Below are 25,518 nucleotides of genomic sequence, written 5' to 3' on the forward strand. Positions count from 1 at the left end.
ATCAGATTGTTTCTGTGAAGTCTATTATGATTTGTCTACCTATTTTTTCAGTTTTAGTGTTTCTTACCTTCCACTTCTTTTGTGTTCTCATATTTGAGCTTAAAAAAAATCTTTTTACTATAGTTTTAGTGAGTTTTCAGGGGACATACAATAAAAATTATAATTTCTATCTCAACAGTATCTTAATTTAATATGGATAAAAAATTTTATAGAAATTCCATGTAATTTCTAACCCACCTAAAAATTTTAAGTTGAACCAAATCAAGCTAGCTTTAAGTCATTTTAAAATTTGATGGCTATTGGAAAGCATTTGTTGTTGTTCATCCTCTGAGTTGTGTCCAACTCTTTGTGACCCCGTAAACTGTGCCACACTAGGCTCCTCTGTCCTCCACTGTCTTTGGGAGTTTGCTCAAATTCATGTCCATTGAATTGGTGATGCTATCTACTGCTGCCCCTTTCTTCTTTTGCCTTCAATCTTTCCTAGCATCAGGGTCTTTTCCAATGAGTTGGCTCTTTGCACCAGGTGGCCAAAGTATTGGAGTTTCATCTTCAGCATCAGTCCTTTCAATGAATCCTCGGGGTGGATTTCCTTCAGGATTGACTGGTTTGATCTCTTTTGCAGTCCAAGGGACTCTCAAGAGTCTCCTTCAGCACCACAGTTTGAAAGCATCAGTTCTTCAGTGTTCAGCCTTTTTATGATCCACCTCTCACATCTGTACATGACTACTGGAAAAATCATAGCTTTGACAAGATGGACCTTTGTCAGCAAGGTGGTGCCTCTGCTCTTTAATACCCTCTGTGTGTCATAGCTTTCCTTCCAAGGAGCAAGCATACTGACATAAGCATAGTCTTCAAACCACTACATATTGTTTCAAGTGATCTTACTTTACCAGTGGGCCCATGCCAAGCGGAGGTTCAAAAGAAAATTATTCAATACACTATTTGTTGGTAAAAGATTTCTGATGCAAATTTCCAAAGCACCGATGAAACTGACCTTAACTAAGAGAAACATCTGACAGCAGAAATAGACTCTCCTGGAATCCATACAATAGAGTTCCAATAGAATGATTCAAAATGAGCTAAAATTAATATAGACAAAGGAAATGAAACACAAAATTAAGAACTTTTGACTCATTAAAAAAAAAAAACAACCTGACAATAGGAAAAGGAAACAGAAACTTTAAAACAAAACTTTTAAAAGTAATTTAAGAATAGTGGATGCATTTTAAAACAAATTAGGAAAAAGAAAATTAATAAACTGGTAAGATGAAAATGGATGTGAGAGTTGGACTATAAAGAAAGCTAAGCACCAAAGAATTGATGCTTTTGAACTGTGGTGTTGGAGAGGACTCTTAAGAGTCCCTTTAACTGCAAGGAGATCAAACCAGTCAATCCTAAAGGAAATCAGTCCTGAATATTCATTGGAAAGACTGATGCTAAAGCTGAAACTCCAATAGTTTGGCCACCTTATGCAAAGAACTGACCCATTGGAAAAGACCCTAATGCTGGGAAAGATTAAAGACAAGAGAAGAAGGAGATGACAGAGGATGAGATGGTTGGATGGCATTACAGACTTGATGGATGTGAGTTTGAGCAAGCTCTGGGAGTTAGTGATGGCCAGGGAAGCCTGGTGTGCCACAGTCCATGGGGTCGCAAAGAGTCAGACATGACTGAGCAACTGAACTGAAGATGAAAATATCCAGAATAAAAATGTTATAAAAGGAAAACAATCAAGAAGTTGAGAAAGTATAACACATTGACTGTTAAAGCCAAGAAGCAAGGAGAGAAAAGATTGAAAAGAAGCAATATTTGAAAAAATAATGACTGGAAATTGATCTGAACATTCAAAAAGCCCTACTACATCCAAACTGGATAAATACAAAGAAAACCACATTTAGGCACATTTAGGCATATCTGGAAGCTAGCCTCCAAAATGTCCCTCCAGTGATCCCTGTGGGGATTTGATGCTTGGGGAATCAGTACAAATGATGCTTTCTGGCTACTACTGTTGTGGTGAGTAATAAACCATCCTTTGTCTCTCATCCAGAAGTCTCATGTCTTCTGCCAGTATCTATGAAATTGTAGTAGGCTAATTCTTAGCTTAGAGTAATTACCATTTCTTTTTAGTAGTTTGAATAATTAAGTTCTAGTCTTAGCAAATTTGATGAATGAAATACAGTATTGTTGTCTATATTGTTCATTTGTTTTTAAAATAAAATTGAAATGGTCATTTCACTTTATATAGGAAACTGATTTTTTTTTTTTTTTTTTTGGTAGTGTTTTGACCATTTGGTTTATGGATGATGAACCAGAAAATAGAACCAAAGATAACCACTTTTTGGTTACCTCCATAGGTTTTTTTTTTTGGGGGGGGGGGGGAGGGGTCAGTGACAATCCATTATTCCAGATGGGGAGTTGGGCAAAGCCATTAAAATTTTTTTTATTAAATGTTTTTTAGGCAAAGCCATTTCCCTCCTCTTTAGTTCTTGTTCTCAAAGATTAACTTCCTCCTTTCTCTATCCTCCCAAAGAAGCTCCTTCTTTGTCAAGCAATTTTTAGTGACAACTTGTTTTAACATTTTTGATACTGTCCTTAAGTCTGTGCAGATCTTATATTCCCTTGGTATTTTGGATTATTATTAATTTTTCAGTAATTAGGGTCTGAACTTACGATCCTTCATCAAAGATTTTGTTCACATCCAAGACCAGAGCCAGTTTTAGTCTCCTTCCTTGTGACCAGGTGCTGAGTTAGCCATATTCACCCCTTAGCTTTCAAATACATAATTTTAGCCTATTTAATTTTCAGTTAATTCACATTGCTCTGAAGTAAAAATTCTTAGAAACAAAACACTGTTACCAGTGAGAAGGTAAGGTGTTTTTTTTTTGTTTTTGTTTTTTTGAAGGTAAGGTTTTAAGTGGGATTCTGCAAATAGAGTATACTAATACTTTAAGCATGTTAAGGAAAAAGAAACAATTTCTCTCCAAGTGATAAGATGTTGTGGTGAAACTAGCCCAAGATTCCAGAGCCCAGGGCAACTGTGCCTTGTCCAAACTGAGGAGATGCTGACTGAACTCCTGCAGGACCCATCATTAGCCCTTTCTCGATTTCCCTCTAAATTCTACATGGTGCTACTCTTCTCCAAGCGATTCCTAGCATTCTGTTCTTTTCCCAATTTTCTGCCACAGCAAGTGCAGACATTGTGTTGCCATCCAGGCATGGAAGCCAGGACTATATAACTTCCTCAGCTGAGTTCACATCCATTTAACTTATATTTTTCTCCCAGGAAAGGATCACCAGCCTCTTCTGTGAATCAGTTACTTTTACATATAATTTTGATTTCCAAAGGAATTAAGTGACAGAAGTGACATAAGATAGTTATGGCTTAAAACATAGGCATTATTAGAACCCACTCTCACAAACTGAGCAAAGCATTCAAGCAATTGTTTTTCTCATTGTGACAGATCACATTCCTTATGAATGCCCCGTCTATGCCTATTTGTCTTTGGACGCCAGGAATGACCCAGGCACATGTCTGTTTCTACTTCTGCCTTATTACTGCATTCTCATTAACATCAGTATAACCCGTCTATCCTTTGATCCATTTTTGGTCGCTTAAAAATTTTTATTCAGAAGTCCTGGGCTCTAGTAACAGCTCTACTTACAATATGTGGCCACTCCCAGGGAAGAGAATGACACTTTCAACTTTGAGAGTGACAGAATCTACTTTGCCTCCCACAGGACTTCAAGTATAATTTAAGCCCCCAATATCTGGCTTTATGATTCTTCTTTTTCTCCTGCTATCGTATATATATACGCACACAAAAGATGGGTAGGGATATATAATTTGGTCATCAAATCATTGTTGACATGTGTGGGAGTGCTTATGAAGCAGCTCCTCATATGCAAGCTACAGAAAGTAGGAATCAACTGCAGTGAGGAATGTAAGCACCTGGAATTCACAGACTGCGCCCAATTCATAGAACAATGCACCAGTGAGTGGCAAGGTTATCTGCTTGGTGACAAAAACACTCGCGACTCTGGCGGGACTCGAACCCGCAACCTTTGAATGCCTCACTGCTGTGCTAGAAGTCCAATGCGCTATCCATTGCGCCACAGAGCCGGGCGGCTTTGGAGGGTTGGCTGGATCCCAAACACTGTCGGTGATTTATTTGGTTATCAGTAAATATAATTTGTGGAGATTTATTACGTTTCAGTCACTGTGAAAGTTCAAGAAACATAAAAACAAGACAAAGTAAGGGACATCAATGCACAACATGGGGGGATTTCTGAGCCTTTCCATGACTGCTGTCATTCGTTTTTACAAAGTAAGGAATAGTTTGTTCAAGACTCAAAAAACATCTCATTTCATCTGGTCTCTCCAAGCCCAAGCTCGGGACCGTTGACTTTGCGAAAATGGAATTTGAGGAACTTCCAGCAAAATGGCGTTGGGATATATTTTAAATCCATGGCGGGGCCCCACTACTCTCTTTCCTCTTGCTTACTTCTGGAGTTCTCTCTCTCTTGACCCGGGGGCCCTTCTTGTTCATCTTTGTGTTCTTTCTGAAAAAGAAGAGTTCGTTTGTTTTGTCAATGGGCTCATGGAGCAACGTGACCGCATTGTTGCCCTCTCTCTCGAAGGAAAAGGCTACAGTTTTTAAAAGAGTCCAGGAAGCTTTGGAAAGATCTCAGGTTTTCTAACTCGGGAATTTTCTTTTGATGACTCTTTGGGTTGAGATGCAAAAGACGGGTGTTTCTTCGCTGCCGCTTTTCTGTGAGACTGTATGGTCCAGTCGCAGTGGCTCCCTCAGTGACAGTCGGTCAATAAGCGGCTTGAAGTCTTTGCGGACAGAAAGGGATGCGAACAGTGGAGGTCACTGAGTGCGGGAGAGGCCAAGGTTTGTTGACGAGGAGCAGGAGGGTAGTTGTGACTTGAGATATCGGAGGAGAGTTGTGGAAGGAAGAGAAGAAATCTCAGGTCATCCCTACCAAGGGAGGACAGAGCAATATGATAGAAAAAATATGACCCGCTCTTCCACGGGGAGACTAGAACATGAGCTAGGTAGGAGCTTGAAGATCACTCAAGCACTCTACACACTAGTGAGTAACAAAGAATGCAGGAAAGGAGCTTCTCCCGGCCCTCAAACTCTCAACTCCACATAATATCAGAAATGAAAATAATTTATTCTGAAAATTACAAGATAAAACGCGAACTATGAACCGACTGTCAGCAAAAACGCAAAGCAGAAAGGATGTGTTAGACAAAAGCTGAAGTTTGAGCTGAGTGAGAAAGTCCTTGTAGCCCTAGAGCCTAGGAGCCTGGGTATTGAGAGCCTGTGCGTTCACACCCGCAGCCCACCCTCCCCCGCTAGCCCCTCGCTCTATCCCCTCCCTCGGGGCCGCGGGTGCTCACCCCGCGCTCACCTCCTCCCAGGACCTGTCGGCGCATATACCTTTCTCTTAGCGCCACAGCGGAACTTCCGGCAACCTAGAGACTAGGGAAGTGATAGGTAGATCAGACCAAGTTTCTTTATTCATTCTTCTCCAGCCCCACGTCTTTGAGGGCGTGTCGGTTCGAGTCCAAGTTTTGGGAACTGCGGAAAAGGAGGGCCGGAGGTGAGCGGCATCTCCAGGGCAGCCTCAGAGGTGGAAATGCTAGTGGGAGAAGGACCCGGAATGAAGGCATCGAAAGCATCGGACGCTAAGTAGGGATTGACTTTGATGAGAGTTCCCTGGGTTGCCCTTCCCCTGACCCAAAGGACTATTCGATACGTTGCTCGAGGGGGAATACCGGTTGAAAAGGAGAATCCCGGGACTGTCTCCTAGTCGCTCAGAAAAATCTCACCTCTCTGCTCTTTAGTAAAGGAAGCGAGAACGTTCCAGAGGCCCTCTCCGAATGAGGGAAGCCCGCGGCTACTTTTGCTTTTCATAACGAAAAGTTGTAATTTTTAAAAAGCATTTTAGGAACCCTCAGGATAGAAGTCTCCCCCCCCCCCCAAATATTCCTCCAGGAACAAGCAGAGTATGAAGTTTTAAAACAGATTTGGCAATCTCTTAAAGAAAATGGTTAGGAATTTTCCAGATTGCCAAAGGAAAAACACATGAGAAATGCTCTGAATCTGTGAGCAATGTGAATTTGCTTTTCCTGACCACATTTCGTCCATTTGTCAGGCATGGCTTAGTTGATCTTTTCTAGATATAGATAAAAGTAAATTATGTGATCTTCAGTTAGATCTATCCCCGCCCCCCCCCACCCGCCATAAGACTTTCTCAGTGATAGACGAATTGAATAGAACTCTATTTAAAGAACACTTTTGTTATTTCTGGTTAAATATTATGTATTAAATCCAAGCAATTAGCAACTTTTTCAAGATGCATCCTATTCATCCGCTCACACCTCTTACCTATGAACAGTTTGTTGGCCACAAAATGGGGGCCTGTCTATCTATGCATCTTAGGATCTGGTATCTACATTTAGCCATTCTATCCTGAAACATTTCTGTAGAACGTCTGGAGATTCTGCTGAAGGAACAGAAAGTTACAAACATAAAAGGAGAATGGGAAACATGCAATGTTGGTTTAATTTAGAGGAAATGAACCTTTGCATTGCCTCCCCCAAACTGAACCACATAATCCATTTTCTAGAAAGCAGTTAGGACCTCACACACTCGAAAAGAAAAGAAAAAAGAAATTCATGGACAAACTATAGCTCTTTTTAACCCATCTGGAAAGTGAAAGCGCATTCGCTTCTGTAAATACATTCCCAAACACAAGTAGTACTGTGAGCCTAAGTTAGGAACCGACGGACAGCGAGTGAGGGGATCCAGAGGTTTTCAACCTCGTTTTTCTCTCCTTACAAATCGGAGGGAATATTCCCTTCCCTGAAACCCGTTGAGCACAATATCATTCATCGAGGTGGCTGTAAGTTCAAGCAGAAGTGTTGGTCCCACTCACGCCTAAAAGGATTAGTTTGATTTCAACTCGCTTCTGAGTAAATTTGGTTCGATTTCGGAGACCCCAGCACCCGGCACGAACCCAGCTCATCCCCGAGGGAGGCAGGCCCTAGCTGATGATGACCTGAACTTTGTTGAAAACAAAGATACTTGTATAGATTTTATTGTTCAGTCGCTCAGTTGTGTCCGACTCTTTGTGACCCCATGGACTGCAGCACACCAGACTTCCCTGTCCATCACCAACTCCCGGAGCTTGCTCAAACTCATGTACATCGAGCTGTTGATGTCATCCAACCATCTCACCCTCTGTAGTCCCCTTCTTCGGCCTCCAATCTTTCCCAGCATCAGGGTCTTTTCCAATGAGTCAGTTCTTCGCATCAGGCGGCCGAAGTATTGGAGCTTCAGCTTCAGCATCAGCCCTTCCAACGAATATTCAGGGTTGATTTCCTTTAGGATTGTCTTCTCCAGCACTCTTATCGCAGTGCTCCTAAATGTCGGAGGCTGCTGGAGAGAGTTTGACCTCCCTCGCCAAGCTTTCCCTTGGAGTAGGAAATGGCAACCCACTCCAGTGTTCTTGCCTGGGAAATCCCATGGACACCGAAGCCTGGTGGGCTACAATCTATGGGGTTGCAAAGAGTCGAACACGATTGAACGACTGGGCACACACGCACACCCCTAAGCTTTCATTCATCTGAGGGTTTTTGCCCAACTCACTGCACACACTTGTCTACACAAGTCTTGTCTTTATGTCTACCAGGTATCTTCTTATAATGAAAAACTTCCTTCCATACATGTAGTCGTGGCCGAGTGGTTAAGGCGATGGACTAGAAATCCATTGGGGTCTCCCCGCGCAGGTTCGAATCCTGCCGACTACGGCGGAAATTTTAACCTATGTAGTGCTATAGGGTCGCTAAGAGTCAGACACGACTGAGCGACTTCACTTTCACTTTTCACTTTCATGCATTGGAGAAGGAAATGGCAACCCACTCCAGTGTTCTTGCCTGGAGAATCCCAGGGACTGCGGGGCCTGGTGGGCTGCCGTCTCTGGGGTCGCACGGAGTCGGACACGACTGAAGCGACGCAGCAGCAGCAGCAGTGCTGCGGGAAAAAGCAAAGCTAGTTCTGATTACATTCTCAGAAGTTTACCCACTCCAGTATTCTTGCCTAGAGAATCCCATGGACGGAGAAGCCTGGTAGGCTACAGTCCATGGGGTCGCAAAGAGTCGGACACGACTGAGCGACTTCACTTTCACTTTCTAGTAATTCCCCAACCCGATCGTTATACAAGGCTCAAGGGTGTCTTCAGTTTTCCCTTCCCAAAGGGACACTTGGGTGAAATGTTAAATCACTTACATATTTTATTAAAATATTTGCCACTGAGTAAAATTGGCTTTTTGAAATTATATGAGTTTATTCGTGTAACCACTACCATAATCAGGATACAGCAAAGTCCTATCAATCCATAAACCTCCCCATGTAATCACTTTATAGTCATCTCCTAATTCTATACATAGCAGTTGACAACAAGATATGTTTTCTGCTCCCTTGTTTGACTTTTTTGAGAATGTTGTGGAAATTGAATCATACAGAATGTAACCTTTTAAGATTAGCTTCTTTCACATGAGATAGAACATGCCTTAAGATTTATGCAAGTTGTTGCATGTATTAAAATTTTGCACCTTTTTGCAGTTGAATAGAATTTCATTGAGTGAATGTACCACAGTTTATTTCTTCTTCCATCCATAGAACCTGGTTATTCAAGGTTGTTTCCAGGCTTGGGTAATTGTGGGGGGGGTGGGGATGCTATTAACTTTAGCATATGCAAATTTTCATTTTTATTAGATAGATATTTCGATGGCTGCTTCCCCCCTCCCCCATTTTCAAAATGCATTACTTTATTTTCCTCATAAGGCAACCATAACTTTTAAACCTTGAGTATATAATAGACTCAATATTTCTTCAGAAAGCTCTAGGGTTTCCATGAACTTTCTTGGAGCTTACGGCCTCAGTAGTTATGTTGCTTTGAAATAATAGCATGTATCTAATCATGCTGTGTTTTTGGAGACTTGCTTTGTGGCCTGGTAAAATGTCAAGATAGAGATAATTTCATGTGTGTTTGGAAAAAGTTTGAATCAGGAAGCTGATATGTGCACTGTTCTCTATATATGTATATTATATGACTTGCACTACTTTATTTTATGGGTTTTTTTTTTTTATGTGTCTTTTAGCTTTTCAGAGAGGTATATTGTATAAAAGTATACCACCAAGAAGCCCACCATGGTTGTGATTTTTATCTTTCTCTTGATACTTCCATCAATTCCTGGAATTTCCCTCAATTTCTTAAATTTCTAGAAGCTAGACAGTCTGGATAAAGCCATGATCTATGTAAGAATTATGACTTGGAAACTCCACCAATTGAACAATTCCAACAAGAAAGGCCTAGGAAAAAATCTATTTAATTTATGCAAACTTTAGACTAGCCATTGAGACTTAAGAGAAATGCTGCTACTTAGAGATATTTCTATGTTTCCTTCCTCAAAAGAAATAAGGAAAATGCAATTTAAATATAATTTATCTCATGGGAAACTCTGGGTAAAGATTAAGGATAAGCTGCAGTGCAGATTCTGATCATCTTGTGCTTCAAAATGAGTCTGGCTCCATCCACTGGTTCTGACCAGAGTGTAACTTCTGGCCTCCTCAAACCCAGGAGGAACCCAAACCTCATAACCTCTCTGAGAGAAGAGAGAAACTCAGAACTGGTTTGACTAGAATCTCAGCCTCAGGCGTGGGTGCAACTTTGCCTCTTAAATTACCGCATTGGGGTTAATAAATTATGGAGCTTGAATTTAAAGATGTTGAGAGAAGTGGGCCCCCTTTGCAATTTTTTCCATCACAGTTAGCAGGAGAGCTCCATTCTGCTGCCTCCAGACGCGCGGGCAAGCACACCATCCTGCAAGGACCTCTGTGAGCAAGAAATGAAGGGCAATGCTTGGTGACATTCTGGCTGCCATCGGAGGCCTGGCACTGAACTATCAGAATAGTCCTGAGCGCGGACCTGTGTTTTCCCCGGGTAGTCACAGCACCGCCTCATATACGGGAGCAGGTCTCTTTCAGTTAAATTGAAAGTCATGCATTTGTAGAATAATGCCTACATACATCCACGGGGACAGTGGGTGACGGGAAGCAGCCAGCATCCCCGGAATTCCACCCGCACAAATTCCAAGGCTCATCTCGGCTAAAGTTCTGTTGAAATCTCGACAGAAGTTTGCTGCTGGGCGGCCTCGGTGAACTTAGCCGAACGGAGATAAGAAACTAGGAGAGATGAAAGGGGCTCTAGAGATTGCTTGCGAGACGCCAAGGGATCCACCGACCCCGCCCCAGAAACCTAGTCTTTAAGGAAGCGCGCTGGGTTTAAGAAAAAAAGGTGTCCGCAGAATAGTAGTAAGAAAAATCTTTAGTACAATTTGGCAGTCTTTACTGGACATTTTTCTCTTGAGGAAGTAGAGTATGATGAGTCTTGACCTTGAAATATTGAATCTCTGATGTGCTCCTCACCAATCCCTACACTTGACAAAATTCAGACTTTTGTTTCAAGTGTTACCTTTTCCACTTTCTCGAAAACATAACTTCTCTTGCAAGGTTTCTTCCGTGAATGTGCCAGAAATCAACACATTAAAGCTTGCTTTCCTAGAGGCAAGGGACCTGGTAACTAAATAATCTATGTGAAGAAACGTATTAATTTATGGCCAAAACTGAGCAGAGGCACAGATAAACTATAAAATCTCAAAGGTTCAATTTTCCAGTCATATGAAGACTAAAAATACCTTGACGAGTTTTAAGGTATTACATCATACAATGAATATAACACGTTCAATCCAGTGCTGGTGATACAAGAAATGTTCAAAATACTCATTCTGTGTGTTTTTTTGTTTTTGTTTTTTTTTAAGAAGAAAGCAAGGACTAGAACTACCAAGTTTCTGAGTTAATGGCGGGGGCGGGAGCGGACACTCTTTGGGGTCTTGTATTTGGCCAAAGAAAAAGGAGAAAAAAAATAAATAAAATTAAATCCCTCAGGATTTTTTTTTCAAGTGTCGTGAGTGGACGTAGACTAAGTATTTTGATAGTTTAAACTAAATGGTTTTAGCAGAGTTACTGTGACACATCACAACAGTTATGGGGAGCTATGTGCCATGGGCGGTTCCATGGTGTAATGGTTAGCACTCTGGACTCTGAATCCAGCGATCCGAGTTCAAGTCTCGGTGGGACCTCACAGCCTTTTGTCTCTTGATATTTTCCCCTGAAAAATATTGTCCAACTATTGACGAAATCAATTTGGCCCATTTTATTTCTTGTAAGTCCAAACACATCAGCATTTGGGTGAGGAGGCAGAAGTGAAATCCCATTCTGGTTTAATGGAGTTCATTTTATAAGGAAGAAAAGGAGTATCAGAAGTAAGTACAAGTGCAAGACAACAAAAACCTTGCACTCTGCTGCGACTAGAAAAAAAAAAAAACTAATAAAAAGCAATAAGGATTCTTTTAATAAAGTTTACTTTCAGTGCACACTAAAAGAATATTTGAAATTGTTCAATATTTCAAAAGTGGGAAGTAAATTAATCTAATAGTATTGGAGAATATATAAACAGCAAATTTCTTTTCTGCCCATGATCTCTACCTGCACAATTTCTGACTCCCTCCACCCTTCCACAGGGCCACTGAACCTAGAGTGAGAGAGAGAGGGAAACTAAAGGTGGAAAATCTTAAAGTAGGTGACTTTAAGTAAACAAGCACGCAATAGTCACTTTTAAAATATCTACAGATTTAACCTATTTCAGCTTAAAATGGGTGGGGAATCCATAATGACATTTTCATTGCCGTATTCATCTGCGCATTGGGCTATACACATAATACCAAACATCTCCTTTTATGAGATAAAATGATTGACTACTGCTATTTCCTTACTAATTACATTCTTGGTGTAAGTTTTCCTTCCCCGCCCCCCACCCCCCACGACTTGTTCTTTTACTGTTTTGCAGTGGACTCGGGATTTTTTTTTTAAATATAGTATTTGTCTTGGATGAAGTTTGAGTTGTTTTGCTTTGTTTTCTTGGATTAGACATTTACAGCCATTTCACATGAACTAGAGGCTGGGATGGAGAAGGAAATGGCAACCCACTCCAGTGTTCTTTCCTGGAGAATCCCAGGGACGGGGGAGCCTGGTGGCTGCCGTCTATGGGGTCACACAGAGTTGGACACAACTGAAGTGACTTAGCATAGCATAGAGGCTGGGAAGATTCCACCCCCACCCCTACATAGTCTTACTATGATACCAGGTTGTGTGGGAGATTTTAAAGCAATTTTTTTTTTCTTACAACTAACACATATGAAGATTCTGCTCCCATATACTGATCTTATATAGTATCTGCTGCTTCTCAACATTAGCCCTTTGTGTAAAGCACTTATTCAAACATTCATGTCTAAGCTCTCCTTCATAATGAGTTCTGTAAAGTTCCTGCTTCGACGTGTAAAACACACTCCTTTGTTCAAAACCAGAGTGCTGATTTTCTCTCTCACAGTGTGCCACTAACTTTAAGACTCTATGCACCTATATTAATTTGTTTTTTTTTTCTTTTTTTTTTTTGCAAACACTGTACAGAGAAAACACTACTTAACGGTCTCATTACATTCCTTTGACCTTCACAGAATGTGGAATCTACTCTTTGTACGCCATTATCCATATAAACAGATCATTTTTACTTTGCTCAAAATTTTAGTTTGCTTTATTCTTTCTACTTATAGATACATATTCCCAGATGAAAATGCAAAAGATGTCTACTCTGTAACTGTAAAGCTCTGTTTTTATTGCATATGTTGTTGCCATCACACAGTACATATACCAAATGGAAATATAAATATTACAGGGCTCATGCTTATAGTGCATCTTGCTTTACATGAACCCCAGCATTCTGTGAGTTGACCATAGTGACGAGTCAACAGTAGTTAATGAGTATGCTGCTGCTGCTAAATCGCTTCAGTCGTGTCTGACTTGGTGCGACCCCACTGACGGCAGCCCACCAGCCTCCCCTGACTCTGGGATTCTCCAGGCAAGAACACTGGAGTGGGTTGCCATTTCCTTCTCCAATGCATGAAAGTGAAAAGTGAAAGTGAAGACTCTCAGTCGTGTCCGACTCTTTGCAACCCTATGGACTGCAGCCCACCAGGCTTGTCCATCCAGGGGATTTTCCAGGCAAGAGTACTGGAGTGGGGTGCCATTGCCTTCTCCAGTTAATGAGTATATCATGATGCTTTTAACAGCAAGACGGACTGCAGTATGGCTGCGACGTCGTCTGAGTTGGTGTTAACTATGTAGAATGCCCACTAAAACCGTAGTCGACAGGATTCGAACCTGCGCGGGGAGCCCCCAATGGATTTCAAGTCCATCGCCTTAACCACTCGGCCACGACTACTGACTTACTGCTTCTCTTGTAGGCCAAAGTGAAAACTAGTTAGTGGCAAGTTCTGCAACTGTTGGTCTGATAACAAAAAGTTTCTTAGCCCTGTCCAGGTCTCTCCCTCGTGTATGAAAGAGAGCAAATCAAGAAGCAGCTGGTGATGTAATTCAATAAAAAGCTCCTAGACAAAGGACTAGATCTTCCTGGATGCTGGAGCTTGTCCACTAGCCGCTGACAATCGCGGACACGCACGATCACTCCTAATTCTCGGGAACCCGCAGAAGGGGAGCTTTGTCTTTAGAGTTAGTTTCAAACAACCTCCAGTCGCAAATACTAATGGGAGAAGGAACTCGAATAAAGGGAAAATGCGAGAATTGGAGGTGCGGGGTGGGGGTGGTCATCTGTATTTACTTTCAGGTTTAAAATCTAAATCAGGAATCTCTTCCATGGCATCAAACTGACTTGTGCTTCCAAAAGAACGATTAAAATCATTTTACCGCGACAATTCAGAGTGGGGGGTGGGGGGAACTGAGCAATTTCTGTTCTAACTTGAAAAGACAAGGTTCTGAATTCCTTCCTTTGAAGGTCACTTGTGTCATCCTAGTGAAGGCCGTGAGACAATTCCCAAACTACCTAAGCCTTCAGCCTCCGGAGCCTGGGGAAAAGGGAGGCACTCAGTACAGGTTTCCCAAGGATACGATTTCTGCCGGAGGACATTCTTGGTCCCTTTCAATGCAGAACAACGCAAAAATACATGAAAACGCGTAAATGTTAGGGAAAAAAAATCCAGCTAAATTAATAAAGTTGACTCTTGAGTCAGAGACTATCTGCTTTATGAGAATGTGATAATGAAGGGGAGACTTGGCTCTGATTCCTTTTCATGGAAATGTTTTTCAGTAGCTCAGTCGTATCCAACTCTTTGCCACCCCATGGACTGCAGCACACTAGGCTTCCCTGTCCTTTACCATCTCGTGGAGCTTGCTCAAACTCATGTCCATTGAGTCAGTGATGCCATCCAACCAGCTCATGCTCTGTCGTCCCCTTCTCCTCCTGCCTTTAATCCTTCCCAGCATCACGGTCTTTTCTAATGAATCTGCTCTTCGCATCAGGTGGCCACAGTACTGGAGCTTCAGCTTCAGCGGTAGTCCTTCTAATGAATATTCAAGATTGATTTCCTTTAGGATTGACTGGTTTGATCTTGCAGTCCAAGGGAATCTCTTCAAAACCAAGGACTTTATCTCTGAGTTCTAGGAATGAAGTGTTTCGCTGGGGCATAAACTAGTAGAGAGAATTTCAACTATGAAAAGAACATGATCACCATGACTGAGGTGGAATGTACTTCGCTGGGAGTTAAAAGAAACCATCTGTTTAACATAGTAAGAGTTATATTCCCCTTACCATATTCTTGCAAATGTTTTTTGGTCTTGCTATTAAGGCACTTGCTATATACATCCATCTAGACTCGTAAACGGTTTATAACCTTTAACATAGTAAACTTATTTTGAAGTTTATTGTCCTTGAATGGTCTAATCAAAGTATCGCCCCCAACCAGCAGAGTGTGCACCACTTGGGAACTTGTGAGAAATACAAATTCTTGGGCTTGGATTCAGATCTACAGAATTAAAAACTTGCTAGGAGTGGGGCGGGCAGGTAAGGGGAGATGCAGCAGTCTGTTTTAATAAAAAGCCCTCTAGGTGGTTCTGATGCCCATCGAAGTTTGAGAAGTACTCTCTTAGGGAAATAATCTTAACAAAGAGAAACATGTACTGCATAAAAATATTTATTTTTATTTCTCATTGTAATAGCAAATAAAAGGCATTAAAAAGAGATAACTGTTTAAATATTTTTGTTTTATCTGTGTAATTGATCATTACAATGTCAGTAAAACAAAATTTGGGAAGACTTTGTAATTATTCTGGGAAAATATTTATAATGTAATGTTCATTGACAAGAGCAGAATGAAATGAACATGACTTCAACAATGCACAATTTTTGCATATGAAATACTGAGAATAGAGAAGGAATACTTCAAAATATTGCTAGGGCTGGTTTCTGGGTTAATTTGTGCAGGATTACAAGTTAATTTTTTTGTTGTTGCCTTTTACAATGTAAAGTAATCATCCAGTTTTGTAAGCAAAAGGTATAACAATGTCTTTTATTAATTTATTTGTTATTTAGTGATGAGTGTATGTATCTCGTGGATCCCCATCAGAAGCTGACAGCAGGAAGCTGGTCTCTCAGAATGTCTTCTACTTGCTGCTGCTGTTAAGTCGCTTCAGTCGTGTCCGACTCTGTGCGACCCCATAAACAGCAGCCCACCAGGCTTCCCCATCCCTGGGATTCTCCAGGCAAGAACACTGGAGTGGGTTGCCATTTCCTTCACCAATGCATGAAAGTGAAAAGTGAAAGTGAACTCGCTCAGATCAGATCAGATCAGTCGCTCAGTCGCGTCCGACTCTTTGCGACCCCATGAATCGCAGCACGCCAGGCCTTCCTATCCATCACCAACTCCCAGAGTTCACTGAGACTCACGTCCATCGAGTCAGTGATGCCATCCAGACATCTCATCCTCTGTCGTCCCCTTCTCTTCCTGCCCCCAAACACTCCCAGCATCAGAGTCTTTTCCAATGAGTCAAGTCTTCGCATGAGGTGGCCAAAGTACTGGAGTTTCAGCTTTAGCATCATTCCTTCCAAAGAAATCCCAGGGCTGATCTCCTTCAGAATGGACTGGTTGGACCTCCTTGCAGTCCAAGGGACTCTCAAGAGTCTTCTCCAACACCACAGTTCAAAAGCATCAATTCTTCGGCGGTCAGCCTTCTTCACAGGCGCCTTCTATCAGACTATCAGAATAAGGGGTCCTTCCAGACTGAGGAGAAAGTGTTACTTGCCGGTTTGCCACAGTAGCGAGATATTCGACTAAATGATGTCAAAGAGTAAGCAATTTCACTTAATACGAATACACTTTCTGGTAGAAAATTTCTTTGAAAAGAACTTTATTCTGTACTGTTTAGTCATGTAAAGATACAGCTCAATTGCCAAGTAGTCAGCACAATTGCCAAGTAGTCGTGGCCGAGTGGTTAAGGCGATGGACTAGAAATCCATTGGGGTTTCCCCGCGCAGGTTCGAATCCTGCCGACTACGGTACCTTTCCCCAGGGAGAGGTTAATCCTATTGAGGCATAGCCAGTTGGGGAAGAATGCCCGTGTCTTCAAGTGAGAAGGTTTGTTCTCCAACCTGGCTCTTTATGGCTGCTGGGGAAAGGCATGAGCATTCGGATGGCGCCCCAAACAGCATGGGGGTCTTACTACTATTATTAACTTTAAGAAATTCTACCATACCCCTAATGGTGTTTTCTTTTCTCCCTAGAAGAGTCAGGGCTTTGGTGATGCCTTCCGTTTTCCTGTGATTCAAGGCAAACAGGCTTTCTTAAGGAAAAAAACTTGAAACGAGCATTTCCTTGCTCAAAGAACCTCACCCATATCAGGGGTCGTCTTCGTCCTTGTTCACATACAAAAGGAAACTCCATGAAATCTTGGATGAAATGCAAGTGAAAGTTAAAGTTATGGTTGCCAAGTGGGGAATCCAAAATGGATGTTAATAAGCAAACCACTACACAACTAAAGAACTTAAGTAAAACCATTTCCTTGGTGATCCAACTAGATAAGGACGATGACATTACATCTGGTGGATTTGTCCTGGGGCCCAAAAGCAGTGATGGGTATGCCTGTAGATGGATCTGCCAGTTGTACTTTTTTCTTACTCTTAACTTACTGAGTCCCCAGATATTCTCTGGTGGGCAGTGATCCAGGTCATCCAGTGATTATCCAGTGGGTCGTACCTGGTGGGGTGGAAATCAAAAATAATCCATGAAGGAAAATATGGAAATAAATCAGCAAGTCTTGGTAATTTCTAATCCACTCCAGGCCTTGGTCATAGGGGAATCAGTGGCAGCTAAGCAGAACATTGTTGATCCCTGCATTATTGATGACAAATAAGCGAAAGTGCAGGGTCATCCATCAAAGTCAGGCTGAGTATTTAGGGTGAGATTGATTCTGGGGCTTTATTTCTGGAATCAAAGGCTGCACTTGTACCATGGGGGTGCGTTTTACCTCTGCATAATCAGGAGAAAAGGAAAAAAAAAAATCAGGAGAAAAGAACCAGACCCAAGTTATATAAAATTTGCAGAGGAAAACTGGTGGTCACTTGAGGACGAAGGAGCACACAGCTGATGAAGAGACCCAAGCACGAGGTATTTGCTTGATCTCCTTTACATATGTAGTGGCAGGTCAGGAAGTCCTAGGTTCAGGTGCCAAGTTCCCTCCTGGTCCCATACCTGAAACCAGATAAACGGAGCTTGAAGTTATTTTTGTTTCAATTTGGTGAGGACCATCTCCTTCAAACTCCGTGTGGTCTCAATTCTGTACTTTTTCCTTCCTTTCCTGAACTTCCACTCAACTGCTCCTCCTTTCCTTCTCTCTCATTTGTTGTCGCTGCTGTTGTTTAGTTGTTAAGCCATAATCAATTCTTTGTGACCCCCTGGACTGTTGCCCGCCAGGCTCCTTTGTCCATGGGTTTTCCCAGGCCCACTGGAGTGGGTTGCCATTTCCTTCTTCATCTCTCTTCTTATGTCTTCCCTTTTGTCCACCAACACTTTCATCTCCTTTGTCGTTGTCTTCCATTCTTTTTCCCTCTTCTGTCTGCTCCTTTCCCCCTTCTGCTGTTACCCAGCATCTCTCAACTGGATACTTTCTCCTTTGTGTTCCTTCCTCTAGGACAAGGTGGAATCATATAAATCCACCTCTGCTTCTGCCCAACAGGTGGAGATTCCCCATCATTCGAGGTCTTTCTCTAATGTTTTTCTTCCACAGTTTATCTTGACTTCATCCCATTCAGATACTGGAATGACCAGCAGTTGAAGAAATGAGTGTGGCCATGGTTATATGTAAAGTTTCTTGGATTCAACATATGTTTTTTGAGCCTCTCTAAGAGAGAGTCAAGCAAGCAGTGAGGGAGTAGACAGCTGAAGTGGAAGACAAGTTAAGACTAGGTAGTGCTTGCCATTATTCTGTAGGCTTCTGAAGACAGCTGGAGCAGAGAAAATAAGATATTCCTGTCCCAGGAAGCCCAGAGGGTGAGAATGGTCGTGAGATCATCTCTGGTGGCTTTGTTTTTTCTGGTGGCTTTTGTCTAGTTTCTGCTTTGCGAATGTTTCAGTAGGTGAAGTACTCTTGACGAAAAAGATGACCACACATAGCAGAGGATGGTTTCGATCCATCGACCTCTGGGTTATGGGCCCAGCACGCTTCCGCTGCGCCACTCTGCTTATGTTAATGGGAGGTGCTAGGGAATATTTTTCAACCTTGATTCTTTCGCATTTCCCCAACACCTCCAAGTTTAATACTGTCACTTTCTCTGTCCTCTTTTCACCATTCTCTTTCTTCATCTGTTTCCTCTATGCTTTTCGCTTTCTTTCTGGCCCTTATAGTCTGTGTCATTCTCAAAGTATTAATGTCACACGATCTCTAGTTTGCAGTCCTCACAAATCTTCAACCCTTTCTTTCTTCAAGAGGATGACAATCATTCCCTTTGGATCAGGAATTATGACAGGTAGGTAAGGAATAATGATGGCTAGAATGTCAGCTTTCCAGAACAAGAAGTCAGCAAAGCCTTTTAAAACCTTTCAAGAGTCAGTTTCTCCCTCACCCAAAGCCCTTTCCTCTGGATTTCCTCTTGGTCCTGTCTTTCTCCTTTTTTTCTTCTTTCCCTCCGTCCAAGCTCGTACTTAGATTTATCAGGTAAAAGTGGACAATATCTCGTGTTTAGCTTAAGTTACTCCCCCTTCCTGGGTGCTACACAGATTTCTCTTGCTCTGTTGCTCTTGATTATTGGAGACTCCGAAATAAGGCTCCATTTTGCCAAATTCCCCTTCTTGCGAGGTTCAGAGCCAACTGTGACTCCTTCCCTCCACACCCCAACCTGGAGTCATCTAGCTCTTTTATTTTCAGAGGTCTAGTCATATGGCAAGTTCGTTTGAACATGGTCTCATTGCTCAGAAACTGAGAGACTTAGGAATTAAGATAGTCCCCCAGGGACTCAATAGGTCCTGAACTGAAAACGAAATCTCCCACCAAGTGTAGGGACAAGTCCCTTTTCTGCAATGAGGATTTTGCCACCAACTATGGGACAAGCTTTCCCTGAGGCAGGCATGGTTTGTGGCAGCAAGAAGTCAAACCTCAGAAGGTGCTGACTGGTTTTCCTCCTTGAGCTGTCCTTCATCCTTTATATATTCTCTTCTGAATTTTGCTGGAGAAGGAAATGGCAACCCACTCCCATACTCTTGCCTGGAAAAACCTATGGACGGAGAAGCCTGGTTGGCTACAGTCGATGGGGTCGCAAAGAGTCAGACACGACTGAGCGACTTCACTTCACTTCACTTCTGAATTTTGCAGATCGCTTGCCTTATCTCCATTAGATTCTTGGAGTTTCTGCTCTTTTCCTTCTTCTTTGCCACAGAAGCTTCAGACCTAGTGTTGGCAACCCAAGGCAATGTCTCAGTGAGGAGGCAGGGGTCATCACTTCTATATCTGTATCCACGGCCAATATTCTCCTGTCAGCATTAACAGAATACAGTCTTCTTCTGGAAGAGGTTCGCTTGGCCTATGCACCTGTGCTTCAGTCACTTTCTCAGAAATGGAAAGGTTTAAGCCCAGACCTGAAAGCTTCAGATGTAGGAAAGCTGTAACACCATTATGGCTAGGGACTTTGCCATTGCTAGAGCCAGTTTTGCCCTGTCAAAATCTCTGCCCAAGTTCCTAATCACATGTTGATTTGCCATCCATCTGTTCCCATTAGTGAAATGTCTCTTCGTGTCTTCTATCCATGTTCTAATTGGATTGTTGAGGTTTTTAAAAAATTTGTTGTTTCCAGAATTCTTGTGCATTTGCAAGATACTGTCTTTTGTCAGGTATGTGGTGTGCAAACATTTCCTCCCAATTTGCAGCTTGTTTTTTCAACCCCTTAATAGTGTCTTAAAAAAATAATAATTTTGTTTATTTGTTTTTGGCCGTGCTGGGTCTTCATTTCTGCTCCAGCTTTCTCTAGTTGCAGTGAGCCATGGGCTACCCTTTAATTGCAGTCCACAGGCTTCTTACTGTGGTGGATTCTCTTGTTGCAGAGCATGGATTCTAGAGTGCTGGACTTCAGTAGTTGCGGCATATGGGTTCAGTACTTGAGGCTCCTGGGCTCTGGAGAACAGGCTCAGTAGTGGTGTGGGCTTAGTTGCTCTGCGGCATGTGGAATGTTTCTGTATCACAGGTTGAACCCATGTCTTCTGCGTTGGCAGGCAGATTCTTTACCTCTGAGACACCAGGGAAGTCCAATGGTGTCTTTTCGTGGAGTAAAATTTTAAATTTTGATGAGGTCCAGTTTTTTCCCTTTAACGATTGGGCTTTGGTATCAAGTCTAAACTACGAAGATTCTGAAGATCTCCTATGTTATTCTCTGAAAGTTTTATAGTTTTACATTTTAGTTTGTGATTTATTCTAATTTTATATATGGAATGAGGTCTAGATCAAATCAAAAAAAGGTTTTTGTTTTTGCCTATGAATGTCCAATTGCTTCTGCACCATTTGTTGAAAAGGCTCTCTCTCTCTCTCTCTCTCTCTCTCTTCCAGTGAATTTTTTTTTTTTTGTACTATTGTCAAAAATTCAATTGGGTATATTTTGTAGAGGTCAGAATATATTTTTAATGGAATGAAATAACTAAGACAATTACTAAACATTAGTTTGCTAAAATTTGCTTAAAATAAAGAGTGGGTTGAATACTATACATTAAAAATAATAATATATACTCTGGAAGGTTATACAAAAATTTATTTCACTGTGGAGAGAAAGTGAACAGCTAGAGCATGAATAGAAGATAGATTTTATTCATTGCATATACTCTCAATATCATTTGAACTTCATATCATGATTATTATATTTAATTATTATAAATATTAAAATTCTTAATAGGCAAGGAAAATAAACTTTGTATCAGTTGATCACTGCCTTTTGGTAGAGATAGTTTTCCAGTCAAGAATTTTGCTTTCTTTAGATAGCATATACTTCTGGCTCTTTACCCCATAAACATGCTGGAGTTGTGTGAAGCAAGCATGGAGTTATTGATCGATTTCCCTTAGACAGATAAAAATATGTGTGTTAGAAATACACAGGTTTTAGTTACATATGAGAAAAGAAATCCCTGAAAAGGTAAAAATTTCATGGAGAAGCAAGTAGGATTTTGAAAGCAGGAAACACCAAGGTGTCTCTGAAGTTCAGACTCTTCTCAGGGGAAAAGAAAATATATTAGGATTCAGGTCACACCTATTGGAAAAATGCAACAATTATGACTTGGTTTTTTCTGGCAAGGGTGGGTTAATTGCAGGATTATAAGCTGGAAAGGGTAGTAACTGCCTGCATCTTGGTTAGAGTTCCTGTTTGTGTTTGGACTTGCAACTCCAGAATTTGTCAAAAAGCATAGTATTAAGAAGTAATTAGTTCATAAGTAACTACCACGTAGTCGGCAGGATTCGAACCTGCGCGGGGAGACCCCAATGGATTTCTAGTCCATCGCCTTAACCACTCGGCCACGACTACACAATAAGACAACATGCTATGAGAATAAATAGCCATGCTGAAGCTTAGCTTTCATAAAATTAAATCACATACCAGAAAGATTGAGTCACATATCAGAAAGTATATTGGCAGTCAATGTGACCAGTCTTTGATGTCATTTGAGTGACTATCATGCTGTTACACCATATTACCAGGGAAAACATTATCCTCAGAACTGGAAAGAGACCTCATTTGATGGGTTATTGGAGTGAGATCAGTGTCTGCTCTGTCAGCCTCTGGTGGAGATTCATGAAATAGACCACAAAGTGGAACAAACTTTAATATTCCCTTCACAATTACATGTAATTAACAATGATTAAAAGAAACAAACACACTAGAACTTAAGTCCACACACAGTGAGGATAGTGATTTTCAATAAAACTTTCTTCCCTGGTATAGTAGTGAGACTTCGTCATTGGGAAGACAGATGTTAGGTTCATGTCAGACAAATCTATTAAGACAGTTAGAAGGAATTTGGAGCCCACATATCTTTTCACAGTCATTTTATGTGTTCCCAAAACAACAAAATAGAGTTAACAAATTGTTCTCATTTGATGGTTGTGCAGTTATTAAGACAGAGACTCAAATTATTTTTTGCCTCAAAATCCCATGGTAAAATAAAACTTGTTCACCTTGTCACAGAGAGATTGGCCCTGACTCAAAACTAACAACTGTAGAAACCATGTCAGGGATTCATAAATACTGTTAGAGAACATAGACACAAGACTAAGAACCCTCTGCATTGAAGAGTCTCCTTTATGTTACAAAACCTATTTTCAACGAATAAACATTTTTAACTAACAAATGTTACTAAACTGTAATTAAGCAAAAAGTTGCTGAATAAATATCACCTTTGAAATATGGCTATGTGAGTCATTAACCTCAATTTTGTCAATTAGGAAGCCAAAGTTCACCCATGCCTGAAGCTATAATCCCCGTCAAACCAGTTCTTAGAGCGTCCCTTTTTCAGAGGGATAATGGGTGTGGGTTTCAGTGCACATTTGGGACACTAGAATGAAACATATGTAGGTCCAACAGAATGGAATGGAACCTTGTTCAACCAAAGGTTATTAGAACCTCTATCTCAGTTCCCTTTCAATCCTTACTCTAAGATTTTCACTGAGAAGCCCTTGATTTGTGATAGTCTCCCTTTCTTGTTGAAAAAGGAAGCATGCAAAAGGGAAACAGATGCTAGACAACTTTAGTTCTCTTAATTCTTAATGAATATTCTGAATTCTGTTTTTCCAATTTCCATTTACTGCTGTTGCCACTTTTCATTTCAAAGTCATAGATGTCTCATAGTAGCATTTAATTTAGGATGTTCTGTTGCTTCTGAAAGACTAACAGATGTAGCAAAAGAAATACCAAAAATTCATAAAATATTTAAGGAAAATAATGGATTAACCAACCAATTACTTTTTTGAGACTCTTAAATGATGCCAAGGAAACAAAAGAGATGAAAGGATGCGCTAAAGGGATGTACTATTTAAAGGACACACAGCAGTTAGATTCATAAATGGGATTTGTTTCTACTACATTAGCTTACGTAATCTAAAGTGATGACTTAACCAGTTCATTTCTTCAAAAACACATATGCTAGCAGGCAGAATGATAAATACAGAAGTAGTTTCATATGAGACATATAAACAAAGATATATGGAAGCATTAATATTACCATTGCATTTTCTTAAACAATGTTATGGCAAAGACACTATAAGGGGCACTGAAGAAGGGGAATGAAGGATGGAACTTGAGGGCTTTTCAAAGGAGGAGACATAGACAGGCAATCTTTAAGGATGCACAGGATTTTAGGAGGTGAAGAACCTGGGAGTGACAACACTGGATAAGCAATAATCAATTTTACATTTGAGGAATTCTATCTTGACTTTAAGGCTGCACCTTGACTTTAAGGACAGCAAGTCAGCCAATCAGAGATGAATGATTCCCATAAAGGAAACAAATGTAAAAAGACATGGTGAAGGAGGCTCATGGACTTTCTGGCCTCTGCCTTCCTAGAAATAGAAACTCTGGAGGTTTGACAATGCTCCTGATGCTGAAACAGGAGCTGTTTATGATGCTGGGTAAGAGCTGTCCCCCTACCATCCTGGAAGAGGAGCTGGCAGCAGGACTCACTGGGCTTTCACAGATACTCCTGAGTAAGTTAGGAAAGAGTGCCCTGAAATAGCAAGTTTACTTACAGCAGCACTAGCTCCAAAAGCTCCAAGAAGTGCATGCCAAGAATACTTCTATGTTGAACCATAGCCTATTGCTTTCAGTGTAGACTCTCCCTTGTTTCAATTGTCTATCAACTCAGTCGTATGTTTTCACGCTCTAAATCTGTGATGTCCAATACTTTAGCCACTTCTGACATGTGACTATTGAGCACTTGGTCCTACTTGAGCTCTAAGTGAAAGATACACAGCAGACTTTGAAGATTTCGTATGAAAAAAAACAAAGTAAACTATCACACTGTCAACTTTTCAAATTTCTTACATAGTGAAATGATATTTTGAATATGTTGGGTTAATATAAAATATATTATTAAAAGAATTATGCCTTATTTACTTTTTAATATGGCTACCAGAAAATTTTAAATTAAATCAGTGGCTCAGATTTATTTCAATTGGAAATGTACTTCCTAATTTACATTCTCTGTTGCAATTGCTGTAATTCTTGTTTTTCTTACACTGTTCACCAGTTTTATTTTTATTTTATTTTCCTTATTTATAAGAAATTTCAGTGATTTAAAGCTAAAGAGAAAGGGATTTTCCTGGTGGTCCAGTGGTTAAGACTCCATACTCCCAATGCAGAAGGATTGGGTTCCATCCCTGGTTGGGGAACTAAAATCCCATATGCTGCAGGGTGTAGCCAAAAAAGAAAAAAAAAAAAAAAAATGTAATGAGAAAAGTTCTAGAATCCCAACAGCAGCATTCAGAAACCAGATTACAGGCTGATACTCTACAAAGCAAGATCCTGTGTAATGGTCAGTCCTGGTTCAGGATCTCTATTCCAGCCCCCAGAACTGGAGCTTCATTTTCCATGGGATTCCTCCAGAAAGCAGTATCTGGAAAGAGAAGAACTTCTGCTTATACTATCAACATTCTCTCTAAGGTATCTTTTTGAACAAATTTTTATTTTTAAATTCTGTACATTGATGTCATGTGGGTCACTTTCCACAACTCTAAAGTTAGGAATTGTTTCCACAGAAGGGCCTTAACATTTCATGACTTTAACATTCTAGAATTCTATTTAGTTTTTGAGAGTCAAAGCAACCTTATGCTGAATGTAAGAGATGGAGAGATGAGAAATGATGCGTTTTGCAAAGAAATATTAAGTTCATCCTCTGGAAATCCAGGTCTTAATAGCCAAAAACAAGTTATTTTCATTAAGCAGGCCCTGCTCAGCAAAGAAGACTTATCACAACTCAACATCACTGACCCTCCTGAGGTTGCAACTCAATGT

General features: G+C 40.9%; 7 non-coding genes across 7 annotated transcripts; 3 read left to right on the top strand and 4 right to left on the bottom strand.

The window, feature by feature from the left end:
• Positions 1 to 4,032: 4,032 nt before the first annotated feature.
• On the bottom strand, positions 4,033 to 4,120 carry TRNAR-UCU (transfer RNA arginine (anticodon UCU)). Its single transcript is given in 2 exon segments — positions 4,033 to 4,068; positions 4,084 to 4,120. It is a non-coding gene; the product is annotated as a tRNA-Arg (tRNA).
• A 3,623-nt stretch (positions 4,121 to 7,743) lies between these two features.
• Positions 7,744 to 7,825, top strand: TRNAS-AGA (transfer RNA serine (anticodon AGA)). Its single transcript has one exon. It is a non-coding gene; the product is annotated as a tRNA-Ser (tRNA).
• Positions 7,826 to 11,146: 3,321 nt separating this feature from the next.
• On the top strand, positions 11,147 to 11,218 carry TRNAQ-CUG (transfer RNA glutamine (anticodon CUG)). The gene has a single exon. It is a non-coding gene; the product is annotated as a tRNA-Gln (tRNA).
• Positions 11,219 to 13,334: 2,116 nt separating this feature from the next.
• TRNAS-UGA (transfer RNA serine (anticodon UGA)) lies at positions 13,335 to 13,416 on the bottom strand. The gene has a single exon. It is a non-coding gene; the product is annotated as a tRNA-Ser (tRNA).
• A 3,044-nt stretch (positions 13,417 to 16,460) lies between these two features.
• Positions 16,461 to 16,542, top strand: TRNAS-AGA (transfer RNA serine (anticodon AGA)). The gene has a single exon. It is a non-coding gene; the product is annotated as a tRNA-Ser (tRNA).
• Positions 16,543 to 18,652: 2,110 nt separating this feature from the next.
• TRNAM-CAU (transfer RNA methionine (anticodon CAU)) lies at positions 18,653 to 18,724 on the bottom strand. Its single transcript has one exon. It is a non-coding gene; the product is annotated as a tRNA-Met (tRNA).
• Positions 18,725 to 21,956: 3,232 nt separating this feature from the next.
• On the bottom strand, positions 21,957 to 22,038 carry TRNAS-AGA (transfer RNA serine (anticodon AGA)). Its single transcript has one exon. It is a non-coding gene; the product is annotated as a tRNA-Ser (tRNA).
• Positions 22,039 to 25,518: the final 3,480 nt, after the last annotated feature.

The sequence above is a fragment of the Bos indicus genome, chromosome 23, assembly GCF_029378745.1.
Source record: "Bos indicus isolate NIAB-ARS_2022 breed Sahiwal x Tharparkar chromosome 23, NIAB-ARS_B.indTharparkar_mat_pri_1.0, whole genome shotgun sequence".
NCBI classification, from domain to species: domain Eukaryota; kingdom Metazoa; phylum Chordata; class Mammalia; order Artiodactyla; family Bovidae; genus Bos; species Bos indicus.